Source organism: Melospiza georgiana, chromosome 1, assembly GCF_028018845.1.
Source record: "Melospiza georgiana isolate bMelGeo1 chromosome 1, bMelGeo1.pri, whole genome shotgun sequence".
NCBI classification, from domain to species: domain Eukaryota; kingdom Metazoa; phylum Chordata; class Aves; order Passeriformes; family Passerellidae; genus Melospiza; species Melospiza georgiana.
Window position 1 is genome coordinate 135,111,540 of NC_080430.1, and position 13,417 is coordinate 135,124,956.

Here is a 13,417-nt window from a genome sequence, read left to right on the forward strand (position 1 = left end):
CAGGATTTGTGGGTGATTAACCAACATGCAGTGACCCCTCACCCAGTGATGCCAGGCCCCTTGACTATGCTTTTGCAAAAATACCAGTTTAAAATGGCTATTTTATTGTAAATAATTTAACAGCTGTTTTTTTCAGCATCCCAATAGATGAAGGAAGTCAACCTTTGTTTGCCTTCAAACTGTACTGTTAACACAGTATATTTTGTAGATGCAAAAAGAGCATGTAAGAGCAGAAAAGAAAATTGTGCTGCTCAATTGTATCAGCACATGCCATCTGAAGTACAGGTATATAATATATAGCCTGGAGATGAAGTTTTAATTAAGGTATTCTTTAGAAAATCCAAGTTAGCACCAAAATGAGAAGGCCATATACTTTCCTACTATGTCCTTATTTTGCTGTTTCAAGTTTTGCTGTTTAAGTTTTAGGTAAGGAAAACGGGATACACGATTCTCACATCAAATGAAGAGTAAGTGATCAATCAGTTGATAAGTAAAACATTTCTTAGAATCCTTGGTGATTTTGTATTTGTAATCATTTGAGTATTTATGCACAAGAATTTATGAATTTGTATTCTGCCCTATGGTAATCTTGGTAGCCTTAATTTTGTTGTGTTTGTTACTCTCAATAATCCTGTATGCAAAGGCAGTGATTAAATGCCTCGAGAGTTTTTTCTTTTTCCTTTCAGTACATGAGCAGGAGGACTGTTGAGCAATACACCCAGTTCAGATTGCTTGGTGTGTGAGGAGCTCAGTGTGCCCTGCATGGCTGGAACCACAAGCAAGGAGCCATGAAGGAGCACTGACCTTCTGCCTGCAAAGGGCACAGGGACCTGCCACACCAGCCAGGCAGGGATGGTCAGTCACACAGACACTCTACAGGACCCAGTGAACAACAGGAAGACCCCAGACCCAAACCACCTTTGGATCAAGAGGTGCTTGAAGCACAGACTGTGAGGGTATAAAAACCCAGTCATCTTTTCATTGGGGTTTCTTCCCCAGAGGCAACTTCCCCTAAGTTGCTGCATCACAATTAAATTACTTAAAAGGTACAGGACATCTGGGCGTCTGCTATGGGAAACCTGGGGTCAAGCTGATGTGGGGAGCCTAGGTCTGAGTGTGGGAGTCATGTTACATCACTGGATTTACTTGCTGCAAAGGGGCTCCTGTCCCAGCATTAAAATTTGGAGTAGTGCAAGTGGGACTCCCAGATTGCCATCAGAATGGTCAGATGGGAGAGTTTCTTTAACATATATCCTTCTACATTTCCAGGTTTTTTTTTCAGAATGTTAGAAATTACAGCAAAGTTTAAAAAAAAAATCCTAATTTTACCCTACAAGACACTATAATTAGATGTTCAGAAATATGACACACTCTGTCTGCCATTCAAGCAGGCTGAGCTCTCCTGTGTTTTAGGAGACTACAGCCTTTAATCTTTCAAAAAAAAAAGGTAGCTGAGGTTCCTTCCCTCCAGCAGAACTATCCCCAGTCTAAGGGTAGTCACTACAGGGATCCAGTGAAGTCTCTGCAGTGACCACTGGTTTTAGCCCACGCTTCTGTTATGTCTTTAGGAGTAACACAAAAGAATATAGAATAAATACCAACAACCAAATCAATATCTCAAGTCACCAAATGGACAGTGCTGAGTTGATTAAAGCTAGTCTCATTTGAACAACACTTAATATAACTGAACTCAAATTGACACAGGAGTGGAGATTTTAGTGCGCACTAAGTATGAGGCAGTACATGTCTGAGAACAGCGGTACCACGAATGCTGCGCAGGTCAGGCTGCACAGCCAGCTAATGATGAGTGTCCTCTGCTGCCATGAAACCTGGAACAAATGAAAGCTATTAAGAAGAGCACTTCCATCGCTAGCAGCAGGCCACAGGCTCAATGCCCCAGTTCTGGCCTGCAGTGCTTGTTATCAGCCTGTGGTGAGAGCCTGTCCTGGGAATGGGAGCTTTGTGCCAAGATGGCTGTTATGAACTGCAGTTTCATGTGGGATAACAGCAAAGGCCTTGGAAATACTGCAAACAGAGGAGCCAGCATTATAAACTAACTGATACCAAATTACTGCTTGAAGAAAACCACATCACAAGCCAGTAATGCTTTGAGCCCATCAAAGGAAGCAGCAGCTGAGCTAGAGAGGATCAGCCAAGCAGCAGGAGGAGGCATTTGCTGAGGCCTGAGAAAATGACACTCTCCGGTATCGCCAAGTGTGAGTATGGCCCGTGGGGTGGACACCAAAGGCAGCTGGCTGATCAGAAATCCTCTTATAAAAGGAAAATACATCTGAATTTGGGGAAACTGCCATCACAGGGACCTGCAGTCAAGATGTCTCTGTGAGACTGTCAGGGCAGCCTGTGTGCTGCCTTCTCTCTATGCCTGTCCCTGCCCCTGCTCCAGGGGCCTTCCCTGTTCCTGCCTGCTCCTTGCCTGCTTGCACCAGGGTTCCTCATTCCTCAGGGTCTCTTGATCTGTCTCCTCATCAGCATTTTCCCCTCCACATATTCTGGCTTTCCTCTTTGATAGTCTTACAGCACCTAGCTTGAGCCTTCCTGCATATAAACTCAGCTTATCTAGCTCCTGAGTAAAAAGGGTGGCTTAACAGATAAAGTCATAATGAAACATAATGGTTAGAAGTTGAAAGGAGTGGAAAAAAAGACAACTGAAATCTGAGGTAACAACTGTGAAGCACTTTATCTAGGATCCAATAGGTTTGCTGTCACACAGGTCTTTAAATCAAGACTGGAATAGTTCCTATGGATATGTGTTAGCTCAGATCTAAGTCACAGTCTTCATGCAAGCAGTATTTACTGACTTTCTGAATTCAAAGCAGTCTGAGTGGATTGCCATAATGGCCCTTTTTGGTATTAAAATCTATGACTTCATTAATCCATTCTGTAGGAATTTGAACCTCCCATTGAAATCAATGATAGCTTAAGAGGCTCTGTACTAAGCACAGTCTGTCTTATACACTGACAAAATTGAAACTCAGAATTAAGGGGTGCTTTTGCAATGCCACTGAATATTGTCAAGTTAGTCACTGAAGTCAATAACTCCATACCTGTGATATCAGCTGATTTGGACAGTGAATTAACCAGCTGCTGTGTTCACTCTCTTTCATATTTATTTTCTGGGGAGGAAAGCATGCATGGCTATTTAAAGTACTGCACTTTGGCATCCTTTCTAGTATCGTTCTCCCAGTGCTGTCACAGTATTTAGTAACATCTGAACTTCAGGAAGGTTGGTTGTTCATTCATAAGTGAGCTGGGGTGGGACCCCCACTACTTCTGTTACTCTCCAAAAATCTTGATTTTATTTCTTCAATTACAAAGCCAATAAGCTGTTGACAGACAGTTTTCATGATGGTAGTAAAGACTACCCAAATCTTACTCAGCTAAATGATATAAAACATTGGTCAAGCAAAGAAGCCATCTTACTGCTTTTACATCAGCGTGTATCTCATTCCCCCCTATTATCTACAAGATGTTTCTCGCAGAGCATTAAAGTGAATTATAGGCTGGTTACAGCTATACATGAAACTGTTAAAATGGCTCTGTTGTTTTGCTAAGGTTGTGTTGAGAGTTTTCTGATTTATGTGCTAAATAATCAGTGAATCTGGGTCACCTGAGCCCAGATACTGAAGGAAAAATAGTTAAATTCTCCTTTTCTTTATGCCCTAAAATTGGCTGGCAGTAAGGTTTGCAATTAGTCTAAATGAAGAAGAACTATACATGACCTTGCAATGAAGGCTCCACAGAACATAAACTGCTGTTAGACTCCTAAAATCTCCCAGCATAGTATATGTACTTTCTGAAAGTTCACTTAGATCAGTAAATGAACTAGGTGAGATTTTCCTATTGTTTGTTTATTTTTGCTGGAAACAGTGCTATCAGGTTTTCACAGCAAGACATCTGCAGCTGAGATCCCTCATCTGTTAAACTCTTCTAGTGATTTTTCAACACAAATCTGACAAGAGTCAGGACCTAATGTATAGAAAAATCACTTAAAATCTGTTATGAGTCATTTATCAGTTAAACAAAATAGTGGGGCTTATTTCTGGATTTGATATTTTTAAGCTTACAAAGACCAATGTATTTATCTTTTCTATTTGTAAAATCAGAAGTTGTAAGGAAACTTAGGTTTCTGTTAATGCAAATAGATTCAGTGTCACTCACTCACAGTTGTCTTACTAGTGCTGGGGTACAGACAAACTGTTGTTTTTCTCCAGGCTGTTACCTGGAGATGTCCTTGGTTTTTGTGAAGATTGCTTTTGAGAAATGTGTCTGTTAGTGCTAGCACCTTTTTGCCAACCTCAGCAGATGTACTGTGAAATTTGCAGTGTTTTGCTTTTTTAAATTTTAGCAAGGTAGAATGGTGACATTTCATAAAAACCCATGAGTCTGGATTTTTAAGCAGTTTTCTTGGCTATATGACTGAAATGGGATCTTTGCTTGACAAGAGGTGACTTGAATGCATTCTAGATGCTCAGAAACAATAAGCAAAGAGAAAAAGCTCAGCTGCAGCTCTTCACACTGCTTTTCATGAGGAAAAAATATTTAAAATTGGACATTTGGGATTTTCAGTATGTAAGTACCATTCCTCAATGCATTCAGCAGACACTTTCAGTTGGGTTTCACAGGGTTAGCACTGGATATCATCACATTTTGCTGGTGTAGAATCTTGGCCAATAATTCAGGCCAATAATTCATAACCCCTTGAAGCTGTTGTTATTTTCACTATACTCTTTAATTTTCACCATGCTGTTTACTTACTTTCTACACTGTGGAATTGCCAACTATAGCTCATCTTATTGTAAAACAAGGAAAGAGAGTGTCACATGTTAAGCAGACTTTTTTTTTGCCAGATAATCTTCCCATATCTCATGATAATGAAAGAAAAGACAAGAGGAACCCTAGGTACTCCTTAAACTGCTAAAATGAGTAATGGGTCAGTTACTGCTATCTCTGAGACTCTCAAAGTAGCATTCAATAGTAAGCAGTCCAGCTAAAACTGCATTTCACTTGTACATAGTCTTCCAGACAAATATATGACTAAGTATTTGCACTGTGATTTGTGCACTATAAATTCTTATGGCAATAAAGTACAGTTATACCTTTGTATAATTTTTCAGCATACAGAAGTGTCACCATAATTTCTAGGATACATAATTGCTGTCACAGCTCAACCAAAGGTATTTGTCTGTGTCAGACAACCTTCTGGCCAGGGATGAAGTACCAACCCAGGCCTATCCTCTAATCCCAACCCTGGACTGCCAGTACTGTCCATAGGGCTGGGTACTGGACCCCACCTCTAGGGCTCTCATCTCCAGATACCCTGGGGCAGGGGAAGAAAGGAATCTGCCTGAGTGCCCTGAGGACAAGGAAAAGACAAGCAGAAGATTCAGAAAAGGAGACTGGTGACCTGGCACGGGGAAAGGAAAGGGAAAACTGACTGAGAGTTCTGAAATGAACTGTAGAGGTGATTGCTGGTGAGAGATACCATGGCTTTAACAAGAGGAAGGAATGTCTGGACCCAGAGGAATTTGTAGAGGTAATTGGAGAAAGAGTGTTTGACAAAGGGAGAGAAATTTGAGGGTGGCAAAACACTGAAACAAGTTGGCCAGAGAGGTGGTAGATGGCCCATCCCTGGAAACATTCAAGGTCAGGTTGGACAAGACCCTGAGCAACCTGTTTGAGTGGACCATGTCCCTGCTCATTGCAGGGGGTTGGACTAAATGACTGTTAAAGGTGCTTTCCAACCCAAACTAATCTATGATCCTATGAATTCCAAAATTGGAGGATGAACAATGGAACTAGGAGAAGTCAGAGAAGGAGGCAAAGAATCATTGATCCCTATCATAGATAGGTGAAGTTAGGAGATATCTCTGGCAAGAAACAAGGCTTCAAGAGAGATCTGAGCGAGAAACCAGAGAGGAGGACAAAGCAAGAGGTAAACCAGGGTAAGGACCTGGAGTTGTAAATTTGAGTACGGGGGCAATGGAATGGTTAAAAGTGATTAACAAAGCAGGTGGACAAGCTCCAAAATTCTGCAGTGCAATCCCAAAGTGAGTGGGGCCCACAAATATTCTGATTGACAGAGACATTGCTGCATACACTCCAGAGAAAATTATCACACCAGCTCCAACCTTTACAAACACAGAGCAGATTAAGTAGTTGAGTTTGACAACAGACTTTCCTCACATAGAGTGATCTACAAATGAATTATGAAGAAGGATGAGATGGAGTAAGACACAATGGATTTGAAATGAGAAAACTAAATTATTTGAAAAGGTGCAGAACGGATGTAACGGATACAGCCCTTGGTAAATGAAGAGAGAATAAGCTGTACATTATGATTACAGGCTGTGGGTACAAAAGCACTACTGACATTTCAAACCAGCGTTGGTACTTAACATCAGCCATCATTCCATCCTTTCCCCAAAATGCTTCATGCCTTTTTATCTCCAGATTGATAGAAGCTATTAATAAGCAACCAGCCAGGGCTTTCTATACCTTTGCAGTATATCATCTAGAAGAAAAGAGAAAATCCAACAGTTTCTTCAAATCCAAAGCAACAAAACCCCAAAGCTGATGTGTATTTCCATTCACCTTATTAAGCAGTTCACAAAAATAATTTTCCATACTTACCAGCAAGTGATGCCTAAAGAAACAAATGGTGTTATTCCTTCTGAGTCAATTTTTTCAGTTGTTGTTTGGCTTTGTTTTTTTTTTTTCTTTTTTCAGGAGGAAAGAAAGCTGCCTTTAGAGCTTGACTATGTGGCAGAACTGAATTTTCCATTTCCTTGGAAATCCTAAACCAGTGCCTTTGTATTCCCAACTCTTCAATTTCCAATATATATTCCTCAAAAATATGTTGGAGAATTGTATTAATTCTTGCTTTGTCATTTGTTACAGTAATGTGCCCAGAGATTTAGGTTGCTGTTAAATGACAAGGTCATATCAAAGAACATAGAAGTGATGCATTTCTTACAGAAGCTATTGGGGGTTTTTGGGATCTATAATAGGGACCATACTTTTTGTGATCATACTAGGGACCTCAAATGGCACAGCAGGTCATCTGGGAGGGGCTGTGGAAGGAAGGCAGAGCTGGAATTGTAACGGCTGCCTGCAGGAAACAAGGGAAGTGGAATCCATCCAAACTGCTATAGGCACATTGAATTATGAGCATGGTGAAAGGTCTTCCAGCTCTACAAGGAGAGAGCAAAATATTATAACTTAAGTGAGTAACCTGATAGCAAGATCAGAAAAAATAATTTGTCACTGGCTCACAAAGCTGGTGCACATCAAAATAGAATTTGCAGAGATACAGTGGAGCAACTAAGACTCATTTCTTTTTCCCAGATAAAAAGATCACAGGAATCCTATTTCAAGCATTATGTGCAAACAGTGTGCAGAATCCATATTTATTTGCTCTTCATTAGGAGATCTACTTACAAAATACTGCAATGACACAAAATACACTAATTTCATTGCACCTTTTTCAACTGCATGGGTCTTGAAACTTGTTTGTAGTACTGGTAAAGGCATTTTTTCTATTAATTTGCTACGTTAATTGCACTATTTTGCATTCTTTCTCCTTGTTACAGGACCTGCATGTTTTCCTGACAGTATTAAGATTGATCAGTTGATAAGGATAAGAAAATCATGGGTCTAATCAAAAATCATGGGTTTAACCTTTCCCAGAAGGATATTGGGCTTTGTATCAAGAAGCTGTAATACTCTTCTGATGCAGCTCACAATTACTACTGGTATGATTCCCACATCTTTTCCATCAATGGGAGAATAATACTTGTTTCTGCTTTTCCCTTTACAATCTATGTACTAGTAAAATCTAGTTTAAGTCAAGATACAGGCAAAAAAAATTAGTTCTGTTATTTCTATTCTTATAGCAAAAAATTCAGCTTTCTACTAGCTGAATACCCTCCAGCCCTCTAATTTGTCTGGTTTCTCATTGCTACAATGTTTTGTGGTTAATTACAAATTCTTCTTTATTGGTGGCTGTGATTAGACTAGCTGTTGCCACCCTTGCATTCCATGCTGAGAGGCACACAATAACACTCCATATCTGTAAAACTAAATTATTTCTTTATGAAAAGCATCCATTGAAGAGATTCTGCAGGTACAGCAAGTATTTAGATGCAAATATGAAAACAGTTTAATTTCTGGGTATTTAGAGTAATCTCATTCTGCCTCAAACTCTTTTCTTTCCCTTCTGGTTATGTGGAGCTTTTCTTACTCACAGAAGCCTTGCAAAACCCCAAGCCATAGCAGAGATGAGCTCAATGAACTTTAAGAATTTCATTCAGACTTCTGACATCTGTGCATTCTTTCTAAAGCAGCATCTGTCTTGGCAGCTCCCAGTAGAAAAGCTTACCTTGGAGACAGGCCATCACCAGCATTGTCACTCCCCCGGTCTGATCTCAAATGTTTTCTTCCAAAGTGCTGGTGATTCAAAGATCTCAGTTCAGCATGGCTGCTCTGGATCACATTTAATAGAATCATAGAATCACAGAATATGCTGAGTTAGAAGAGATCCACAAGAATCATTGAAGTCCAGCTCCTGGACCTGAACAGGACAGCACCAAGAGTCACACCATGTGCCTGAGAGCAGTGTCTAAATGCTCCTTGAACTGCATCAGGCTTGGTGCTGTGACCACTTCCATGGGGAGCCTGTTCCAGTGACCAACCACCCTCTGGGTGAAGAACTTTTTCCTAATATGTAATCTAAATGTTCCATGAGACATGTTGATGCTGTTCCCTTGGCTCCTGTCACTGGTCACCCCAGAGAAGAGATGGGTACCTGTCTCTCCTCTTTCCCTCATGAGGAAGTTGCAGACTGCAGTGAGCTCTCCCCTCAGTCTCCTCTTCTCCAGGCTGAACAGACCAAGGGACCTCAGCTACTTCTTATGCAGCTTCTCCTCTTGCCCCTCACCATCTTTGTGTCCCTCCTCCAAACACTCTATGAACTATGCAACCAAATGCTGCTACATTTAAAAAGGAGCACTGTGCCACTTCAATCCACACCACCCATATCTGTGTGGAACAGTCTTTGCATTTACACCATTGACAGTGTCGCCATAGATCTACTAAGCATTGTCATCAAGGATGCTACTTAGCTGAAGCAGAGATTGGTGCCCACATAAAATAGCTAGAGTGGCAGGCCTTGTTATTCTTTCTTACTATCCTGGAAAAATCATGAACTGTATGTTTATCACTTCATCTATTCCTGAAATGGAGCAACACTTTAATGAACGTGTTGCATGAAACTGAAGAAGGCTGCTCATTGAGACTGAAATGGCAAAGGGAATTCAAGTCAGATGCTTAATTATCCGAACTGGAGTTTGACCAAGATTCTGCTATTCTTGTGATATGTGTCATGGGATAGCTCGTGATCAAAAGCTGCTGTAACCTACACTTGAATTTGGAGCTTCCTTCTTTATACTTAGTGTCCACCAGGTGCCAGGAGGGTACAGCAGCTCTGTTCTTCCCCAAAGCAAAAGCTGCTGTCAAGTGAAGCACCACAAGTTACTTCAGATCTTTACCTGCTTTTCTTCAATGTATCTTATCCAGGTATGGACTGAGCCGGACATTGCTTGGTTTCATGACCAAGACTCAGAGAACTTCTGGCTAAAAAGTAAGTCCACTGGAAACTGAAAAAAACCACTCAAAAGTGTAGGACAATATTTTCCTCATTCCCCTCAAACTGCCCCTCAGAACTAAAAATCAGAGATGAAATTAAAAATGTATATGATACCAACATTTAGAATTGTCAAACAAATTTAAAACTACTTAATTATCTCTGTAATATTAATCCATTCAATAATAGAAAATAAAGTAAAAAGAAAGTAATTAAAAGTTTATTCAAATACCATTTGACTGACATTAATAAACAAATGGAATGATTTTACAGAAGAAAGAGATCTACATATTTAGATATGATATAGATATTTAATAATAATATAATACTTATTGGGTAGCAATCTCTGACAAATAACAAAGGCAAGAATTTTGAGTATATGTAATGTGATTAAGAGGAGATTAATATATTAAATAAAGATCTTTGAAAGCAGCTGGTGTCTTCAAGACAACCAAGAAAGTGCTTAACGGTTATGGTAACACATAGAGATGGAGCTGGAATGTAAAGGAATTTAAAACCCATAAACAATTTTCCTGCCAATAGGGATTATATTTTCCAGTGTGAACTGCTTCTTAATTGAGACTGAAAATTCTTCCATTATTCTAAAAATAAGGTTAACTGGAAATAGCACCAATACTGTGAAAGAAATGACAGATGTGCAATCAGGAAAAGATGATAACATGAATAAGTTTTACAAGAACTGCAATTCCAGTTACAAATAAGAGAAGACGCCTTTGTGTGAATGTAAGACTTCTTTACCATTATAATTTCTGTCTGTCATAATCTACTGTAGTAAAATTAATGCAGTCCAGGAAATTGCAGCTTTGTAACAGCAGCAGCCCTACATACATTTGCATGAGTACTCTGTAGTGATAGGAATAGAATATATGGCATAAAAAGTTACTAAAAATAGACTTGTCTAGTCACTGGCCAAATGCTCCCGTTGCTTTTGGGAACAGAGGGTGTCGACAGGAGAGGCTGTCAGTGCAGCCAGCCTGACCCTTCCACAGCTCTGGTGTGCTGCTCTCCTGTCTCCACAGCCCTGCAGGTGGGAAGGAGTGAGTTGGAGGAACAATCACTTTCTGCAGCATTAGGTGCTGTCAGCCTCCCAAGTCATCCCTGAGTAACACAATGTTCCTTGTCTGTGTGTCGCCAGTGGGAGGGTGACTTATCACACAACTGCAACGGGATGAGCAGTGTTGATGGGACTAAAGGTAAAATTCTTCTGCAGATAAGAGGTTCGTAATTAATTCCTGTGCTCTGTAGATCTGCTGTCTAATTTCTGCAGAGAAAAAAGCCCTTTTCCAAGTAAAAAATAAATATGGAATTGTACAATGTTCCCATTTTCATGGTGCTTGTACACTCTTTCATGTGAATAAATTACAGACACGTACATTAAAAGAAAATAAAGAAAAGAAATTAAACATTTCAGCATACTAACTGTTCCAGAGATTATCACATTGTTGTGCATATCAATGCCATGTCCCAACCCTATCTGGAGTTGGAAGCCTTCACTAGGTTGTAGCATGGTGCAAAGGACAGAACTGAGAAGTATTTTCAAAAGCCTTGCCTATCTTTCAAAATATGCTCTGAAATACTATTCTGGATGCTGTATCACAGTTATTATTTTGGTTTACATTGCATTACCTTGCCTGAAACCACATATTCAAATCTATAGTTATTTATTTTTATAACTGGTACAGGATTATTATATCCTGCTTCTCATGCTGTACACAGAAATGTAATTACATTTCTCAGACTATGCATAGTATGAAATTTTATCTTGTCATAGACTTGATCCTGCAGCACAGGATAGCTTTGTGAATGGAAATCTTGAAAGAATTTGGTGTGCATTGTATATGCTGCTCCTCTGCACCTCTCTGTATTACAGTTTTAGAAATAATACTACAGTTTTAAAAAACTGTAATATTATTATACTTCAATAATAATTAAATATAATAATATTACAGCTTTAAAAAAGAAAAATAAGCCAGGTCTTGTGTTAGCTTAGTGCCTCTCCCAATGTAATGAATCTGGGAAAATGTAAAATAAGCTATTTTCCTGCTATTTTTATTCCATATACTTGCCATGAGGAAGAAACATGGTATAGCAACACAGTCCCTTGACCATATTCCAGTTCTTACACTGAGAAGTTATGGGAATTTGCATAACCTGTATTATGTCTGAATTTTTATTTTTATCTTTTTTGTCTTTTAAGCGATCAGGGTATTTCTCTGTGTCTTTGAACAGCTCCTATTGCAGTGGGTTTAGGCTTGCAGACTCTAAGCATTATTATGAAACTAAAAATAACAGACAGATAAAAAATTATTATTGGAGGTTATTTGTTTTTAAATGTAACACAGAAAATTACAATGGTACCTGAAAAAGTCTGCACAATACAGATTCCCTGTAGATATATTCTCACACTTACTACTTAGTAAAGAGGCAAGATTAACAAAGAGTTGTAGTTGTTTATAATATTGATACACAAATACTTCTGCACTCGACAATGACCTTCGACATTTTCAGTGGTTGGTCTTATGCAAAAGTTAAGATTCTTTTATCTAGGGAAAATTTTAAAAAATCTATGAGAATGATGATTTTAGAATGAAGAAAAATTAAACTTGAGCATTACCAAGCTTCTCAAAATGTCTCTCTAAGCATGGGACATTAATAAGAATAGAGGAAGAAAATATGTTTTACCCTTTTCATTTTATCTCTGCTAAATGTAAGCCTTGTCAGTAACCAATGTGCTGCCTTGCTCAGCCCTCATTTATTGGGTACAGAAGTGTATATGAAACAACAGGACTGGGGCAGGACAGAGGTACATGTGTGATTCTGTTCTGTGACACAGGTGAAGACACCCTGAGGAACCTTCTGTAGGGCTGCTTTCAGAGGTGCAGTTGGCTCATTTGCCTGGGTCACGTTCGAAGCTGCATAGTAGCGTGTTTTCGGTAGGAGGCATTTCCCATGGAGGCACGTGCTTGGGTTTGTAGTCTGTATCATTCAGCCTTCAGTGCTGGCAACCCACGAGATGCCTTGGCAGCACAACCAGGTCCCACCGCGAAGGCTGGGGCGTGTGCAGGCTGTGCTGGGACTCGCCAGTCGAAGAAGCTCAGGGGCAAGTAGTGCAGAAAAGCACCTGTGCTTGTGCTACAACACTGAGCTCGAGTCATGATGTGCCTTCTGGGTGGCTCAGGCACAAGCAGAGCTTCTCAGAGCAGAGCATCCCACCCACCAGAGGAGGCAGGATTTTCATAGAAGGAAAACTGCACAGCAGTTTAATTAAACATGTAAGCACGGCAGTTGTGTCCAGAGGAAGAAGCGCAGGAAGAAAGCAGCAAGTTCTCACTGCCTAAGCTGTCTGCAGCCTGGCATTATCTGATGCTTGAATTCTTCCTTTAGAGCCTGACTAGCATCCAGGGAAGGCTTGTTAACAGCCAAGTGCATCCCCTAGTTTCCTGGTACACATTTAGGCACCATCTAGCTTCCCATGGATAGAGCAGGCAATGATAGCAGGTCTACACATCAGGCTGCAACATTTGGGTTGGAGAGTCCTGTAGACCTTTGACTACCTTTAAATACATGGGCATGAAATACTGAACAGCAGAGGCAGGTGACTGAACTATTACCTAATTTCTGCTATTGAGACTACAGCAGCTCAGGTGACTATGGTTTTAAGAGCTCTGAAAAGTCAAGTCAAGGAGCTATAGGAATGCTGGTTTTGCTTTTTTTTAAATCCTAAATGGGTCCTTA